Raw genomic sequence first — 19,642 nt, 5'->3', positions numbered from 1 at the left:
TGCACCCAAGACCAAGGAAATGGTGAGTCTGAAACGGGAGGCTGCTTGGCTGCTGGACTGGAGAAGGAAAGGACGCTTCCACCGAGGGGAAATAGATCACCCAATTCTTCTAGGTCAGGGCTTCTCACATTTTTTGAGCTCAGGACCTCTTCGTTCTTTTAAAAATGACTGAGGTTCCTAGATATTTTTATTGGGTTGCATCAATCAATATTTACCATGTTAGAAATTAAAACTGAGAAATTTAAAAGCATAATTTATCAACTTATTTCAAACAATAGGACTATTGTATCTTAACACACATTTTAAAAATGCATTTTATTGTGTATATTTGAGGTTTACAACACGAGGTTATGAGTTACATATAGATAGTAAAATGACTACAGTAGTGAAGCAGATGAACATATCAGTCCGCTCACATAGTTACATTTTTGTGTGTGACAAGAGCAGCTAAAATCTAAATTTGACTGGCTTAAAACATAACATGTACTTGCTTAACAAAAATCCCAAATATGGCGCAGTTTTATTACTCTAGTCCTCCTGGTGTGCACTAGAGTTTTAGATTTGCTTGTCTTACCTGTTGGCTAGTTTGTATCCTTCAATCTCCATCTCCCCATTTCCTCTTCCTTACCCCTGTTCCCTACCCATATTACTGTTTCATTCTGTGTGTATGTGAGCTCTTTTTTTTAGATTCCACATATAAGTGAGATCATATGACATTTTTATTTCTGTCTGGCTTATTTTATTCAACATAATGTCCTCCATGTTGCGGCAAATGCCAAGATCTCCTTTTTTTGTCTGAGAAATATTCCTTTACACATACACACAGAAATAAAAATATTGCATGATCCCATTTATATGTGGAATCTAAAAAAGAGCTCAAATACAGAGATAGAAAATGAAACAGTAGTTAATAAGGCTGAATAATATACACACACACACATATGTGTCTATATATGTATACACGTATATATGCCACATATTTTTATCCATTCATCCATCCATGGGCATTTAGGTTGTATCCTTATCTTGACTACTGTGAATAGTGCTGCAATAAACATAGGCGTGCATGTGTCTTTATGAGGTAGTGATGCCATCTCCTTTGGGTACATACCCAGAAGAAGGATTGCTGGGTTATATAGTTGTTTTGGTTTTAATTTCTTTAGAAACCTCCATGTTCTTATTCATGTTGGCTGTACCTGTCTACATTCCTGCCAATAGTACCCTAGGTTTCCCTTTTCTCCATATCGACACCAATATTTGTTACCTCTTGTCTCTTTGGTAAATAATTTTTATTTTTTAAAAAACCCAATATTTTGCAGAATAGTGTCATTGTTTTGCTTTCCTGCAAATCTCTTTAGTGTCTGTCTTAATGAGAGACATTTGGACTTCTACATTGAATCTGTTACTGTATCACATCATGCACTTTCTGGAAAACTCCACTGTGGAAGACACACTGAGACAGAATGAGAGTGAACAAGTCAAGTAATGTCTCTGTATTATTATGAGAATAGTTTTGACCTCTCAGAACCCCTGTAAAAGTCAGGGACTCCCAGCGTTCCCCAGACTGTGCTTTGAGAACGTCTTCCTAGGTGCAAACTTTCCCATGTTTGCCTTTCTCTGTGTTTACTGTGTGACCATCTTGTAGTATGACATTTCTGCTTTAGCAGAAAGTGGCTATGGTGTGCCAAGCAAATAATCCTTTCTTATGGCTTTTGACTAGTGCATATGAACACTCCAGAAAGCATCACAGAGACAAGCTAGAATGAGATTGATGTTGAGTGTCCTGGTAGGCAGTCTGGTCAACTTCTTGCTTATGGACTGGCAGCAAGATAACCCCGTCACGAGACAGGCTCCTTTTCACTCTTTTCAACAAGTGAACTTCGAATTGCATGGGCTCCACCCTGACTGGACAACACATAAGCTTTTTTGGTCTTCACAATTACCAAAAGCTTTGTAAGAGAGGGGCAACTGCTTCGAAGTCTCTCTGAACTTCCTGTTTCCAGTGCCCAAGGGCAGCTGAAATCGACTTTTTAGCTGACTAGTAACCGGGCAGTTATCTACCTCATCACTTGTTCCCTGGGCGCAAAATCATCTCACTTGATTGTATCCTCCTTTTTCTTGCATTAATCAAGACAGTGGCTGAGTCATGACACTAGCAAGATGAACGTGCGCAGAAAACGGTGGTTTCTAAGGATTGCGGTTGAGCTCAGCGCCTGACTCTGCCTGCTGGAGAGCATGACGGTGGAGACAGCCAGCCTGTCTGCGGCCAGCGTGCACATCAAAGAGAGGCTGTTAAAACAAACAAAACAAAACACATTTTGATGTTGTTCTAACACAGGAACATCATTTTTAATGTGGCTAGAAAAATATGCCGCCTCATTCTCTGTCCTTTGGGGAAACTCCATGCATCTGTGCTCTGAGGCTTCCAAAGTTGGAAGGTGGTTTGTCTGTCTATAGATTATCTTGAGGATTGTGGAATTTTATGGTGAGGAGAGTTAGAGATCACCCAGTGGGGAGGGAAGAGGGAAGGGTGTGAGTGTGTGTGTGTGTGTGTGTGTGTGTGTGTGTGTGTGTGTGTGTGTGTGTGTGTGTTGTATGTAGGAGGTGCAGGGTAGAGACTGTGCCACCATAGTAAGGCCCCTGGGTGGTCCGGTCTCTCTTTGTCCCCTGCCAAATCTGACTGTAGCGGTCAAGCAGTACACTAGGGAATTGGAAAGCCAGTGCTATCTGTGTGAGCCCTGTGACCCTGGCAGTTACTTAACTTCTTTGGGTCTCATTTTCTTCATCTGTAAAACAGGTATAGCAGTAGAATCTGCCTTACAGGGTTTTCTGGAAAATGGAAAAATAGTATACATATAAGCTTCTTAAAACAGTGTGTAATACATAAAAAGACACAGAATAAATGGCATCTCTGAAGCTTGATTTTCTCATCTGCAGAGTTTTTCCAGGTTGGTGTGGGCATTAAGTTGGAGAATATATGATCAAGTCTTGGAGAAAATGTCAACCACTAAAAGTAATGCACTATATTTGGGGAGCAAATCAAGAAGACAATTGAACTTTGTACCTGAGTGTGTGTGTAACACACAATTGAATAGTAACGCACAATTCTCTGTACTGTTTAAAAAGCAGGACAGTTATTTTTTAAATAAATGAATATATAATAACCAGAGCAGAAACAGCAATATAATCACAACTTGTAATAACAGTTGCTAGTTTTGTGGAGTGTTTACCTCATGGCAGCATTGAGCTAAGTACTTGGTATATAATATACTGTCTCATTTCTAACCACAACCCTTTGAAGAAGAGACCATTATTCTCATTTTGCAATTGGAGGAAGGTGAGGTCATTCGGGGTCCCTCAGGCAGCACGCAGCCTGGCCAGGATTGAACTCAGGCAGGCTGGTTCCAAAGTCCATGCCCTTCACCAGTGCAGTAGCAGAGTGGTGGCCCAGAGGGGGTTACAACCCAGTTTGAGCTCAGCAGGTGGCAATGTTGCCCTCTGCAGGTGACACAGTTTGATTTTTTTGTGCTTTTTAGTTAGAAAAAAGATATGCTTTATCATTCGTATTTGGGAGAAGGAGGTGGCTGTTTCCTTAGTAAGTAAATCATTGAGTTGAGGTGGGAGAGATCAGATGAGGGACCTAAGGGCTCTCCCTCAGAAGCAACTGAGTGGGACAGTGTAAGGAAGGGCTGGGACTGAAACCCACATGGAGTTTCTGAAGGAACCCTGAGACCCCAGAAAGGAGGTGCACAGGGTGTGACCCACAGGACACGTCCCAGGTGTGAGGTAGAACCTTCAAGGATGAAGGGAGACAGTTTTCTCAAGTTAATTGGAGGCTCTCCTATGGGACTGGGTGTTATTTCTTTGTCTCTGCCAAGGCTATTCCATGACACAGGATGACACCACAGCAGGCATCATAGCTCTTTCTGGGGAAGCTATGTAACTTAGCAATATAAAGTGGGAGCTTTAGGGTCAGAGAGGCTTGATTTTGTTGTTGTTATTTTGTTTGTTTGTTTGTTTGTTTTGCATCAGGGTTTCACTCTGTAACCCAGGCTGGAGTGCAGTGGCCTGATCATGGCTCATGGTAGCCTCGACCTTCTGGGCTCAGGTGATCCTTCTGCCTCAACTTCCTAAGTAGCTTGGACTACAGGCGTGCACTACCATGCCCAGCTAATTTTTTATTTCTGTAGAGACGAGGTCTCGCTATGTTGCCTAGGCTGGTCTCAAATTCCTGGCTCAAGTGATCCTCCCGCCTCTCAGAGTGCTGGGATTATAGGCATAAACTACCACACCCAGCCAGAATTTGAATCTCAGTTCCACCCCTTAAAAGCTATGTGGTGGCCATGTTTCCTTAGCCTTGGCCTCCTCCCCTATCTTGGAGAGGCAAGTCTTCTCTCTCATTTACTTTCTTTCTTTTTTTTTTTGAGTTGGAGTCCCACTCTGTCACCCAGACTGGAGTGCTGTGGCCACTCCCGGCCACCGCAACCTCGACCTGCTGGGCTCCAGCGATCCTTCCGCCTCAGCCTTCCAAGTAGCTGGAACTACAGGCGTGCGCTACCACGCCTGGCTAATTTTTGATTTATTGTAGAGATGAGGTCTCACCAAGTTGCCTGGCCAGATCTCAAACCCGCGGGCTCAGGCAATCCACTCACCTCAGCCTCCCAAGGCGGGGGATTATAGGCTGAGCCACTAAGCCCAGCTTCATTTACTTTCTAAATAAACTTTGCTTGGAAAAAAAAAAAGCTATGTGGTTGTGCAAGGACTGTACTTAATTTTCCAAGTCTTCATGGGATGGTGGTAAAGATTAAGCAATTGCATATCAATAAATCACTTGGCACTTTGTAAGCCCCCAGTACATAGAAGTCACTATTATCATTATGATCATTATAATTAGATCTTCCCACTTACTGGCTCCTGGATTTTCCGGTTGTGCCCTTCACTGTGGCTTGACCCTCAGCTCTTTTAGATTATTATATGTGATACCAGTTTTGGGTGCAGGATCCTATAGGTGGGGAACTGGTCTGGTGTTAAGCCTCTCTTCCTTACAGATGCATTGTTTACGTTCAGGATGGTACTGAAGGGCTTTTCTCTTGATCTTGTTCTAGCACAGGCCTTAAAGGAATATTCAGGAAGGGCTGGCAACCGCAAACAGTCATGCCCTGGCTCAGCTGATGAAGGTCATGGCTTACCACCTCCTGATTTGGTGGGTTACCACACCCTGCCAGGGCTCATAAGAACATAGATCATGCATTTAAGGGACTGCTCATCTTTACACCAGACAAGAGAGGTTGCTAACTCTGAATAAGCCCCAGGCCTGAGTTTTTGGAATGCAGGGGCTCCATCTGCCCCATGCACATAATTAACTGAGGCAGGAGCCCTAAGAACATTGCAGCATGCCCTTTAATTTTTTTTTTTTTTTTTTGAGTCAGGATCTCACTCTGTCAACCAGACTAGAGTGCAGTGGCACGATCACGACTCACTGCAACCTCAACCTCCGAGCCCAAGCAGTCTTCCTGCCTCAGCCTCCCAAGTAGCTGGGAAGACAGCCATACACCACCATGACTGGCTAATTTTTTGATTCTTTTGCAGAGATAAGCTCTCACCATGTTGTCCAGGCTGGCCTGTAACTCCTGGGCTCAAGCGATTCTCCCGCCTTGGCCACCCAAAGTGTTAGAATTATATGTGTGAGCCACTGCACCTGGCTTTCTTTTACTTTTTAATTGTCAAGGCATGGATATAGTTGGAGCATCCCCAGGGGCCAGATTGTTGGCCAAGTGAGAAGTCCTCCATGTATAGCCAAACGGAGCACCCCTTGTGTTACCTAGGTACAAGTTTGGCTGACCATTGTCAAACTCAGACTGGCACAGAGGCAGGACAAGGATGGGCAAGAAGCAGATATCTGCAGAGCAGGTGTGAGGCACCCACAAATGTGCTGCAGCACCAGTGCGTGATCTAAGCAGCAGGATTGCAGTTCAGTGTCAAAGTCTCTAACAAGCCCCTTGCCAGGAACTACAATTGTCATCCAGAATGTGAGCCAGGGCTCTAAACAGGGAACCCTGGCAAGCATGGGAAGAAGTAGGCAGAGCTTAGCCACGGAGTGTATTTCTAGCTCTCCTGAGCCATATACCGACCTGCCCATACAGGTTGGCAGTTGGTCATCCCACAGTGGCTTTTCCCAGCAGCATCTTTGTGGCGATTCTCAGCTTCTGGCACCAGCGTCTCTCTTCAGGCAGTGCATGGGCCAGCCCCAAGAGATTCTCCAGTTCCTCAAGGCTGCTCTAAGCCATGATGGTATCAACCTCTTGGCCCAACTCTCCCCGTTCTTTAGTGGCCATTTATCAAGCGCAGCTTATATGTATGCAAGACACGTTGCTGAGAGCTCCACACACATTCTCTCCTTCAATCCCCTTAACAACCTTGTGAGGTAGATGTTGTTGTCATCCCCATTTTGTAGATGGAGAAACTGAGGTTTAGAGAGGTTGAGTTGTATACAATCATTTCTTGTACTGCAGAGTGAGGACGCAGATCACGCAATGTCTTTCCCCAGATCTCAAACTCTAAACCACCTTGTCTGTGACATAATCAGCAGAGAGAGAAACTTATTCTATGGCTTGTTCAGCTCTTCTTGGAGTTTCTACTGCTTCTCATAGTTGCTGTGTTAGGCTGGAACAGTGGATTGCAACCTTGGCTGCACACTGAAATCATCTGGGAAGCTTTAAAACCTACTTATGCCTGGGTCTTGCCACCAGAGATTCTGACTTCGATTGATCTGAGGCGCAGGCTGGGCATTTACTAGACCAGGGGTTGGCCAACTTTTTCTGCCAAGGGCAGACAATACATACTTTAGGCTTTGCAGGCCATATGGTCTCTGTCACAGCTACTTAACTCTGCCTTCTTAGAGCCAAAGCAGCGAAAGTAGCCGTAGATGTAAATACATGAGTGTGGCTGCTTTCCAGCACAACTTTGTTTTTAAAAACAGGTGGCTGGCCGAAATTGGCCCATGAGCCACAGTTTACCAATGACTGATCAAGTCAGGCAGCTCATTCGTAAGTTCTACCCTTCGCCAGTAGGATTACAATTCCTCTCGCTTCTGTGGGTCTGGTGTCTGGTGTGTATTGGGAGAGCCCTGGGTACCCCACATCCCCCAAACCACCACTTCCTGCAAGCTCAGCAGGGTTGACCCAGTCTCTATGGCTGAGCTTATATGATGGCCTCTATTTTTTGGAGGACCCCAGTTTCCTGCTGAATTAGAAATCCTGCCACCTGTTTGGCGGGGGTCCTGTCTGGCTTGCTGGCCCTCCCTCGTGAGTTAAAATTGGCCCCCTTGGTCTTGGCTGGCAGCCAAGGCCTCTGTAATTAGAAGGATTATCTGGACCCAAGACGCTGCCACCTGTTTTATGAGCCTGCCTTTGGTGAGCACGCCGCCCTTGCTGCCCCTCAGGCTTGTCTCCTCCCAGAGCCAGTCCCCAGGGAGCTCCAGCCCCCATCCTCGCCTCACCTGGGGCCTGCTTCCTTTTCTTCCACACTGACCTTCCATGCCTGCCTCGTGCTTGTAGATTGAGTGATGGCATCATTTTCACCCGAGGGATTCAGCACATCAATTTTCTTTTATGGAATATTAATGTAGTATTCTTGAAATTGTCAGTTGCGATTATTTACAAAGTCAAAAGAGCAACTGGAAAATAAAGCTGCTAAATTGCTCCTGGTGATCAGAATTATGCCCCAACCCCCTAAAAATACCAAAACCGAGGCGTACTTTCCTTATCTTCCCTCACATGGCAGCTGTCCTTGGCAATGGGTACACCACCAAAATACTAGGTAGAAAGAAAGCTATTGCTATAGGTGGCACTTAAGATAGTCACAGTTCATGTGCACCAAGTGCCTTAATAAGTTAATTGTTTAGACAGTAAAATGCATTTGCTCAACATATGCTATGGAGACCTGTATTTGTTCCACATTTCACAGATATGAGATAGGGCTCTGCCCTCATCAGAGAGAGAACATCATATACGCACATAACCACAAGACGGTATCAGAAGTGCCATAATAGAAGCATGTGCACTATTACAGAGGACACCAGAGGCTGACCTGGAAGGTTGAGTTGTCAGGGGTGAGAGGTGAGCTAGGTGGAATGGGGCTTCTCAGTCGGAAACAGGGAGAAAGGCATTCTGGGTAAAGGGACTGGTATGTCCAAGGCAGGAGTGGGGTGTGGTATGGGACTCAGGTGTGTGGTTCATGGCAGGGGAGTAGTGCAAGTTAAGTCTAGAAGGTAATTAAAGGATTTGTAAACCAGTCTGGAAGTTCCAACCTTCATGAGTGATATGGGCCAACAGAAAGATTTATTTTTTTAAGTAAAATAAAGGCATACAAATTTTATTTAACGTGTATACATGGGAGCCTTCAGAATAAGACCCACCTTCTCAATGAGTTACCATCTCGAGTTTACAAGAAAAACAGGGGCTTACATTCTTGTAAAACAGGCTATGGGAAGGGGAGGAAGATGAATTCCATTGAGGGGCAACACATGGTTGGGAGAATGAATGGATGGGAAAACAAAATGACTTGCAGATAGTAGTTATCTTTGGAAGCTGAATGAACCTGAGAGTCAGGCATAATGCAAGAAGAATAATGCAATCAGGTCTGTTGTGGAAAGGTGATTCTGGTAGCAGTGGGGATCCTGTATTAGGACGGTGGATAAGAAAAAGGAGCAGGGGTCCTATTAGGAGGCTGTTGTCAAAATCAAGAGGCCCCCAGACAAGAAAATGGAAGCTAGGATGGACTGGAGCAGGAAGGCATGATTATTCTCAGGAGACAGAACTAATGGGATGATGAAAGTGAGTGAGGATGTGTTCTTCATGATTAAGAATATGAAAGAAGGAGTAGTGTTTTAGAGGGGCGGGGAACTGAATGTGTTGGGTTTGGGGGTCTGTTGGCTTTGAGGAGTCTGAGGAACACAGTTGGAGTTAACCATTAGGCTTTGGGTAGTGTGGGACAGGAAATCAAGAGAGAGGATTTGGCAAGAAAAACTTCTCCTAAGTACAAGACACTATACCAAACACAGGGTATAGTTATTTCCAATGTGCTGTTGCTGACAGCTTCGCAGAAGAAATAGACATTCAACAATCTGCTTGGAAACAGGTTCTCATGACAATAGCCCATGACGGTGAATTGGGTGATTAAGGCCACGTCATCTACATTCCCCACCCTTGACTTCTTCCTTCAAAAACAAATGGATTATAGGAACCATAGCAATAGCTAAGCCATGCATGGGGCTTTTAGTTTACATACATTGTGTGATGAAATACTTACACTTACACCGACCAATTCATATGCTTTTTTTGAAAATGAGATATTTCGAATAAGCGATATATTCAGTTGGTATGAAATCCAACATTCATGAAAGGGTAAATAGGGGAAAGTCTCCCTTTCACTCTTGTCTGCAGCCCCCGGTTCCTTTCCCAGAGATGCCATTTTCTTTTAGGTGTATTCTTTGCATTTATAAGCTATCACTGTGTGTGTATGCATTCCTTTTTCTTTCTTTCTTTCTTTCTTTCCTTCTTTCCTTCTTTCCTTCTTTCCTTCTTTCTTCAGAAATGGTAACATACTACTTGTCATTCTGTACCTTGCTTTTTTGCATACCAAGAAATATCCATTGAAAGATACAGTTTAGGCTGGGCTCGGTGGCTCAGCGTGTGTAATCTCAGCACTTTGGGAGGCCTAGGCAAGTGGATAGCTTGAGCCCGCGGGTTTGAGACCAGCCTGGGCAACTTGGTGAGACCTCGTCTCTACAATAAATAAAAAATTAGCTGGGCATGGTAGTGTGCGCCTGTAGTTCCAGCTACTTGAAAGGCTGAGATGGAAGGATCACTGGAACCCAGCAGGTCAACGCTGGGGTGACTGTGAGCATACCACTGCACTCCAGCCTGGGCAGCAGAGTGAGTCTCCAACTCAAAAGAAAAAAAAAGATACAGTACAATTTTTACTTAAACCATACCCCTAAGGGACACTTAGGTTATTTTCACTATCCTGCTATTATAAACAGTGCTGCATCATTTCACACATGTGGAGTTATATCTATAGGATAGGTTCCTGGGAATGAAACTCCTGTATCAAAGAGAATAGATGTTTGTAACTTTGATTGTTATTCCCAAATTTCTCTCCATAGTGGTTTCACCAGGTGCTTCTGTTGGCCAGATCTCCCATGGTTTTGAGGAACATACGAAGTAACGTTTTTAAAACATCTTCATGAGCTCAGAAGGGTCGGCACATCTAAAGTGTCCTTATCCCCTCTCTTCCTACATAGTAGCTCTTCTGCTTGCTGTCCACACTGGTAGGAGTGACAGTCACATGTTAGGGGAGACCCCTTATAGCCCTGTCTAGCCATTTGCCTCTAAGAAATATTTATCAGTGGGTTGTTTTGACGTGAGTGGCACCTCCCTGTCCTAACCTTCCCTGAAGTGCAGATGGCCATGGGACCACTGCTGCTTCATAGACATCAGTTCCTGCAACACATCCTGCGTCCTGAGCAGACAACATCAGAGGGTGTCAGCTGACAGCTCTTCTGGCCTCAGCGCTGGGTGGTAGGATTGTGTGGGGCTCCATCCCAGCCTCTTGCATAAACAATGCTGAGACAGTGGTGCTGGCTCGGCAGTGGCATGACAGAACAGGTTGGGATGGGAACCATGACCTCACCTGGTTTTCAACAAGCACCAGAGATGTACCTGATAATGCATGTCAGCTCATTTGTCCATACAAGCTGTGTTCATTGCTACTGGTTCTTGTTTGTTTTGAAAACTACTTCACATTGGAGTTTGGCTTTAGGTAGAAGAAAGAACACTAATTAAGTGAATCCATGGTTATCTCTCATTGAGGTAGCGCCTCCATTCAGCTCAACAGATTGTGATAGGCACATCATTAACTCAAGAAATTTCTACTGAGTACCTACTATGTGCAGGGCATGGTGCTGAAATATGTCATATTTTAAAAACTGCTGACAGCTACAGTGGAGGTGGCAGCTGTCTACATTGACTTTGGCAGGCTGGAATTGCTTTGCCTTTTCCCTTTACTCACTGTTCATTATATTTTTCATTGGCAAATGAGATTGCAAACCAGGGATGACTCATTTTGCACCATAGAAGGGCTCTCGAAAATTGTTTTTGAAAAGGAATTATTATAAAATGAATAATGCTTTAACTGTATGACTGGATTTTTCTGTTAAAAGAAAATTCTGATTTGTTGTGAAAGATAAAACATTATTTTCTGATTTATCTGTTTGGTAAAGAAGTCTCTTCACCTAAAGGGAAAATAAGTCAACATTTAATAACTTTAGGAATCGGAAACAATACCAAACACAGACTTTAAAAAATGGGAAGACCCTATGAGCAGTGAATAGTAACGAGTAGAACCAATGGTTTGAAGATCACATGACCAAATGTTTGCTGGTCTGAAGGAAACACAGAGTCTTATTTGTTAGCAATGGCTAATTGTGGCAAATCTTCCAATGTAAAAAATGAGAATCATGAGAGAAGCAGCAGCGAAAGAAGAAAAAAACTTAAGAAGAAGAGGATGGAAGAAAAAAAAACACAGATAAAAGGAAAGATATCAGCAGGTGGTGGACGACCAACATGATAGAAAAAAATTAAAGCCAAATGGTGACAGTGGCAGCAAAGAGAAGAACTAGAGAAAAAAGAAAATAGAAGTCACCTCTCTGTGAAGCTGTGTTATTTGACCCACTGTCATTGCTCCTGCCTGAGGGCATGTTGACCTCGGTAGGTCAGTCACTGAATTCAGGCATTCCTCAGGATACCATGAATTCCCGCATAACTATACCTTAGATCTTTCTTTGGGTACCTCTTGCCAGACTACTGTTCTAAGTGCTTTGCATATTGATTCATTTAGCAGCATAGCAACCCCTTGAGGAATCATTCTCCCCACTATACAGATGAAGTGACAGAGTTATGGAGAGGCTGAGTAGCTCACTCAAGGTCAGAAACTTGGGAAGGAAAAGCTAGGTGTGATCAGCAGAATTTTAAGATAGCTCACCCCCCAAATTCCTGCCCCTTGGCATGCACAGTCCATAGAATCCTCTCCCCTTCAGTGTGGACAGCACTTGTAAAGATGATGAGATTTCACCCTCTTGATTTGATTATATTATATAGCAAGGTAGAAGAGATTCTTGCAGATAGTAAGAAAGGTTTCTAGTTGGTTTTGGATTAATAAAAAGGGATATCACACTGGGTGGGCCTGACCTAAATAGACAGGCTCTTTAAAAGAGGGTCTAGACCTCCCCTAAAGAAAGAGAATCACAGCAAGAGCTTCTGCTGACCCTGAAGAACCAAACAGCCATGTTATCAACAGCCTATAGAGGGGTCCATGTGACAGTAACCGGAGGTAGTCTTAAGGGGCTGAGAGTGGTCCCAGCCAACAGCTAGCAAGGAAATGAGGGCCTCGATCATCAGCCTCAGGAAAATGGAGTCTGCCAACAACCATGTGAGTTTGGGAGAGGGCTCTGAGCTGGAAAAAGGAACACAATCCAGCTGATCCTGTGATTTTAACCTGTGAGACCCTGAGCAGAGGACCCAGTTAAGCCACACCTGGACTTCTGACCCAGAGAAACTGAGCAAGCAAGTGGATGCCGTTTTCAGCTGCTATATTTGTGTTAAATTGTTCCATAGCCATAATACAGATGGTAGGATCTGAACCTCCTGATTCTGGCTGCAGAGTGCACATGCTTTATCCCTACTCCAGTTTGACTCTTCAGAGAAATTATCTCAAAATCACTAGATCCCAGAACCTCAGGGTTAAACAGGGACCTTTGAGATCATCCTTACAGCACATGGCTTAATAAAACCTCTCCTTCATGGCTGGGCATGATGACTCCCGCCTCCCGTAATCCTGGCACTTTGGGAGGCAGAGGCAGGAGGATTGCTTGAGCCCAGGAATTTAAGACCAGTCTGGGCAACATAGCAAGACCTCATCTCTACAAAAAATTGAAAACAAAACAAAATTAGCTGGATGTGGTGGCATGCTGTAGTCCCAGCTACTTGGGAGGTTGAGGCCGAAGGATCGCCTGAGCCCAGGAGGTCGAGGCTGGGATGAGCTGTGATTATGCCACTGCACTCCAACCTGGACGACTGAATGACATTCTGCCTCAAAAACAAAGTGCAGAACAACAACAACAAAAAAAAACCCTCTCCTTCACAGCAGATGCCCATTTTGCAAATGGGTTGGGAGAGCTACTCTGTTCACAGTGGGGTGTGGGAACAGGAAGCAGAGTCAGAGTGTAGCCCCACTCTCCTGGCTGCTTCTGTTTCTTGTTCTTCCTTCCTCAAAGCACCTCTAAGGAACACAGTTTGAGAACCACTGATGTGATCCAACAATCCACCTCATCTTTCCATGCCCCTCTATAACATCCGGACCTCTGGCTGAATGCCTCCCTAAACTTTTCTTCTATCTGTGTGCTGTTCCTTTCAAAAGTCTTCTTTCTGTTGCATCAAAATCTGGCTCCCTAGAATTCCCACTGCTGGTCTAGGTCCAGCCATAGGTGATAGGCAGGACAAATGGAACGCTTTTCTGCAGGACAACTTGTCATATCATTAGAGACAGTTCTCATGTTTTCATGGAAGCCATTTATTTTTCAGATAAAACGTCTCCCTGCCCTCAAAGGAGTTTCCAGTTTCTTTTCTTCTGCGGAACTTTAGTTTGCCTATGTTTCTCTTAGAGGAAGGTCTGGAACTAAGCACAAAACTTTTAGTGTGGTCTGTTCACATAAAATACAGCAAGCCTAGCATAAGCCACAGTCTAAATATTCTGTTTCCATCAATGCAGCATTAGACCACATTCGCTTTTTGGCAACCACAATGCAGGGTTGACTCATACCACACGCAGAGTCAACCAAAACTCCTTTTTCACATATGTGGTGGCTAAGGTATGTCTCCACAATCGTGTACGTATGTGTGTTTATTTTAACCTGAATACAGATATAACATTCATCACTGTGATGTCTCATCTGGGTGCATGTCTTGGATGATCCTGATCTTGTCATTCCGACAACTTTGCTCTTCTTCCTAGCATCACTTCAACTCTGTTTGATAAGTATGCCATAAATATTCTCACTGGGATTATTGGTAGAATTTTGGAACTGGGCAGGGCTGAGGTCAGAGCCCTCTGGCACCATATTGATGACCTACTCCCAGCATTTGGGTCCTTCACACAGTTACAAATCCAACTAGTTGTATCATCTCATGGCAGTCATTCAACTCATAAAGGTACCATCAGAAACATAATGAACCAATTCCTGGCATCCAGGTACGAGGTGTTGGGTTCGTTTCTCTGACCTCCCAAACCAGGAGGTCACAATAGCTTCTCCTGAATGCTCACGAACACTTTGTAGCCTCTTTTTCTGGATATATCTTGTCCCCATCCATCGATGGTTTGCTCCTCCTTATATAAACAGCATTTCCACCTATGACTCCATTCTCTCTCATCTTTTTTTTCTTACTGAGACTCCCATAAGAAAAGATAAAGACTGCTTAGAGGATAATAGTGAAGCTTGGAGTATCTAAAACATTGTGGTAGAGCTCATCTTTATTTTAGAAGAAGAGTCCCTTCTAGGGATCTTAACGTTAGAAGTAGGGTAGGGCTCTGGTATAAAACTTGCGACAAATTGTGGGGGGTGAGAGAGGTCTGGTGAAAGGCGAGATCTGAGGATGGGATGGGGTGATGGGGAAGATGAGGGATGAAGATGGTATGGTTCTGAGGTTTCCATGGGACTGAGGTCCAGCCCACGTCTTCTGCAGACTTGTCCTTTCTCTCTCCTGTCCTTTTGCCCTTTCTCTACCAGCCATGACCTACATTACAGCAGAGTAAGGGGAGAAATAAGACCTGCTTTGTAAAGTGGGGGGCATTGTCCTTGACAGCATTGGGGAGGGCCTCTGCTCCATGTGGGATCTTGGGATGGATGAGCCTCCACACTCACCCTCAAGTGGCAATCCTGTGATTCCACAATTCATTGAGGGATCATAAAACCTATATAAGTGATCTTGGTGGAGACACTCGACGATTATAAATAAACCCCAACTGTCCTGTCTCAGTTCATTTTTTCAAATATCTTTCTTCTTTATTCACATTCATTTATGTACAAGTGAAATTTACCGTGTGTCTTCTAGGTTACCTCTATTACCTGAAGACCAAGAACTTCTATTTGATCACTGAAAAGGCAGCATTTTAATTGTTGTGGTGGAATTTAATAGTGTAGTGTTTACCTGTTGTTTTCGCCATCTAGTATTCATTTATCGTCTCTGGTAACTATCCTAGTTTCTAAGGGCTGGGGTTCTATTCTAGTTTCTATCCTAGTTTCTAGGGGCTGGGGTTTCTAGGGGCTGGGGTTCTATCCTAGTTTCTAGGGGCTGGGGTTCTATCCTAGTTTCTAGGGGCTGGGGTTCTAGGGGTTCTATTCCCCTTTTGTGCTTTTGGTCCTTTTATTTCTGGTGGAGTTCCCTTTGACCAATTGGAACATTCTCCCATGTTTGATTCAAGCCAATGAGAGGCAAAGAGACATTTTCTAGGTTCCTGGAAAACACACCCTTGGTCTTTGTTGCTGAACTTGAGGACCTCAGGTATTGAGGCTCAAGCTGTTTCAGCTACATTTCTTCCAGGAGGGGAGAATCTGAAAGAGAATGACACCAACACAGAGGAAGTGGGGGTGAGAGAGCAAAATTAGATTCTGGTGACATGAGTAGGCAGTGGTTAAAATGTAGACTCTGGAGCCAGACCCCTTGGGTTTGAATTGTTCTGCCGTTTATAAATGTGGTCACTTTAGACAAGTTAGTCTCTGTGCCTCAGTTTTCTCATCTGTGAAGTAGGAAATTTTCTAATATCTACTCATGGAGTTGTAGTGAGGATCAGGTGAGTTGTGTGACATGCTGAGAACAGTACTCAGCATTTGCTCTGTGCCACATGAGTGTTAGTCATCATTTAGCCCTATGCCAAGACATGCCTGAAATGAGACCCACCCCTTGATTTCTTTTACAGTTCTAAGAACAATAAATTCTCTTTTGCATTAATCAATTTGGATTGTGTTTTTTTTCTAACATAACCCGAAGAGTCCTACCTAATAGGTTTAGTGAAGTCAAATTCCTATTCAGTTTTGAATTTTGTCTTCCTTCGTGACAGCGGATAAAAATAATCCAAAATTAGATATTCCTTTCCTGATTATTGTCCAATCAATGATGAGCATGATCTTGAAATGGGCTAATTTTCTTCTCCTTTCTATCTTCTTGGTTATATTTGCTTGAAATTTAGTCTTCAGCATTTCTTTAAAAAATTATTACATGTCATGATTAATTAAGGAACCTCTGAACATTGCAACTAGATTTTCATACAAGCATATTCTTTATGTCCTTTATCTCCAATTCATGCTACACACACACACACACACACACACACACACACTCATAATTTTCTTTTACTGAGTTGGAGTCTCACTCTGTCTCTAGGCTAGAGTGCTGCGGTGGTACGATCATAGTTCACCAAAGCCTCAGCCTCCTGGGAACAGGTGATCTTTCCGTCTCAGCCACCTGAGTGACTGGAATTATAGGTACATGCCACCACACTTGACTCATGTTTGTGTTTTTGATTTTTTTGTATAGATGAGGTCTTGCTATGTTGCCCAGTCTGGTCTCCAACTCCTGGGCTCAAGCAATCCTCTTGTCTCAGCCTTCCAGAGTGCTGGAATTACAGGCATAAGCCCAGACACAGGCAATATTTAAAAATAATAATATCATTAAAAATATGAAAAATTAGCCAGGCTCGGTGGCTCAGTCTGTAATCCCGCGCCTTGGGAGGCCGAGGTGAGTGGATTGCCTGAGCCCGCAGGTTCGAGACCCGCCTGGGCAACTTGGCGAGACCGCATCTCTACAATAAATTAAAAAATTAGCCGGGCGTGGTAGCGCACGCCTGTAGTTCCAGTTACTTGGAAGGCTGAAGCAGAAGAATTGCCGGAGCCCAGCAGGTTGAGGTTGCAGTGGCCGGGAACGGCCACTGCACTCCAGTCTGGGCAACAGAGTGAAACTCCGAAAAAAAGAAAAATTAAAAAATATATTAAATATAAATTTAAAATTTTAAAGCACACACTGAATGGGGAAGATGGGTAGTTGACTGGGGTTCTGGGTGGAAATGGGGAGCTGATCAGAAAATCTGGGAATATGCATTGCATTCAGCAACTAATTGTCTGTGAGGTCTTAGACAAGTCGATTCTCCTTGGTTCCTGGTTCATAAAACAGACAGAATGACAGCTGAGATTTCCTCTTCATTAATTTTGAAGTATGTAAAAGCTTTCTAAAGTATCTTAAAGAATAGATTTAATTTTCTCTGTGGTTGAAATGATGGAAAAGAAATGAGAAGAATGCAACTCTTCATAGACATATCTGCATTTTGTGATTACCTTAGGATGTGTATTGTGTATCTTAAATTGCTCCCCTCCATTTTCTTTTTGTATTGGACAGCTTTTGTTTTTGTCTTTTTTTCCTCCTATTTTTTCGGACTTACAAATCCATGTGATTGTCTCCCTGAGTCCTCACTGTCCTTAATAAGCAACAAGGAGCTCAGCCATTTAAGCTGAGAACAGCAGCAGCGGCCCTAGTCAGCTTTCATTAGCAGACAGCACGCAGAGAGGAACAATAACGGACCAGAGTTGGAAACAAATAGTAAACTAGAGAAAATGAAGACAAAGAAAGAGAGACAAAGCAAATGAGTAGAATTAGCTCAGGGGGCTGGGAAGAGGGGAGCCACAGCCGTGCTATTCTTCCTCTTCTTAGATTGCAGAGCCAGGCCTGGTGTGTAGTGGGCACTCAGTGGGTTTGCGGACATGAGAAGTGGTGAATAGATGAGGGTGAGCATTTGGCTATGTGCGGACACACTCCGTCCTGCCAACTCTACCCACCAGGGATGGTGGAGGAAGGAAATCACAAAAGAAAACTCAGGATACCCATGTTCCAGAGCAAAATGCATTTTGCACTGCCGAGACGAAAATATCTGAGGCATCGAATGAGGACTAATGTGACATTTGTGAAAGCTAAGAAGTTGCCTGCTAAACCAGAGCAATGCATGTGTTTTTGAAAAGCGTTGATGCTTATTGCAAGTAAGTATTCATTTCATGCCTCACTATTTGGCTTGTAGGTTGGACTTAATTAAAAAAGCTGTACCATCTTTGAGTCCAATTTCCTCTTTTCACATAGCATCTGTCTCTGACAGCTTGTGTGAGGCTTGGCCACTTGTTGAGGCTGAGGCTAGGGGAGGAAATGACAGGGGAGAGGCAAGGTGGACATACGCCTCTTATTGGAGGTGGTACTCTCTAATTCTGCACAGGCCCCATCACGTGCTCAGGAGGCTTCTTGGTTTAAGCACCGCAACAGATGTCTCCGAGAGGGGGATGCTGGCAGCGTCCCAAAGGCCAGCAGGACTGAGGTTTAGGCATGAGTGAGCCGACAGGAGAGGGAGGCACACATGCTTTTGCCCTCTGCTCAGAACTGGAAAACAGGCCAACATTTGGGTAAGAGCAAATTCTCGAACTGAACAGAGGGTGATGGCAGAGAGAAAATACTTATTTGCAACAAGCATTGTCCTGGGAGGTGGGGCAGGGGGAGGGCATGTGACACTTTTCAAAGACAAATATGCCCCAGCACTTCCTTCATTCAAATAGATGGTGCAAGAGATAAAAGTCAATATAGGGTTGACTTTGCCTCAGTTTTGCTTTGCAAAGCCTAGCTACCTATGTGTGCATTTACCTAGAGGCCTGGTTTTAAGTGTTACCAAGAAAGAGAACTGAAGCTTTCTCCCCTTAGATCTGTCACTCTCAGTTATTGGGACAAACCTATCAGTAAATCCAAACCAACCTGTACCTCATTTTGGAACAAGTAATTGGGTTTGTGGTAAGGAAACGCTGTTAAGATGGAGAGTGCACTTAATCTGCTTTCCATTTGAAGTTTTTAGTGTTGCTTTTAAAGCAGCATTTTTGAAGTCCAAGGTATTAGAATTTAGTTCTTTGGAGATGTCATTCTTAATTTAAAGGAATTTTTGTAAATGGCTTGGGCCTATTATTGGGCCTTGTTCCTGAAATTACCTGGAATTTTCCTAATTGCGCTGTTTTATAGCACTAGGCCCATTTGACCAAATCTGTGCTGCCTTCGTGTTCTCTTTCTGGACCCTTCTCCCCTGTGTGCCCTTAGTCCCTAACCCCCACAGGTGTCCTGGCTCCAGATTGTCTTTGAACAGCCCCTGTTGAATTTATGCAAAGAAATCAACGTTGTGGCACAACCCACCTGAAGCTTGCGTTTAATGCCCAATTACTGTGTTCTTGTGGATATTGGATCTCTGCTTCTGTTCCTGTTTCCTTCCATTTGATATCTGAACAATCCCATCAGTCTGATTGCTGAGCAGATTGTCACAAATTCACGGAAGAAGGTCATCTCTGGGCCACATTAGGGCTTAGGTTTAAGCGCAAACAGCCACATGTCTAGAAAGCTAGCAAGGCTTGGGCAGTAGGAGTGTGTTTATCCAGGCAGTCTTTTCATGAGACTTGTGTGCTACCATGAATAACATTTAGTAAGTTTTACTGACACTTTCCCGATTACACAAGTAATAA

The sequence above is a fragment of the Carlito syrichta genome, unplaced genomic scaffold, assembly GCF_000164805.1.
Source record: "Carlito syrichta isolate Samal-C Ts95f unplaced genomic scaffold, Tarsius_syrichta-2.0.1 Scaffold304782, whole genome shotgun sequence".
In the NCBI taxonomy this organism is placed as follows: domain Eukaryota; kingdom Metazoa; phylum Chordata; class Mammalia; order Primates; family Tarsiidae; genus Carlito; species Carlito syrichta.
The sequence above is the reverse complement of the archived record's forward strand: the minus strand, read 5'-3'. Positions refer to the sequence as shown.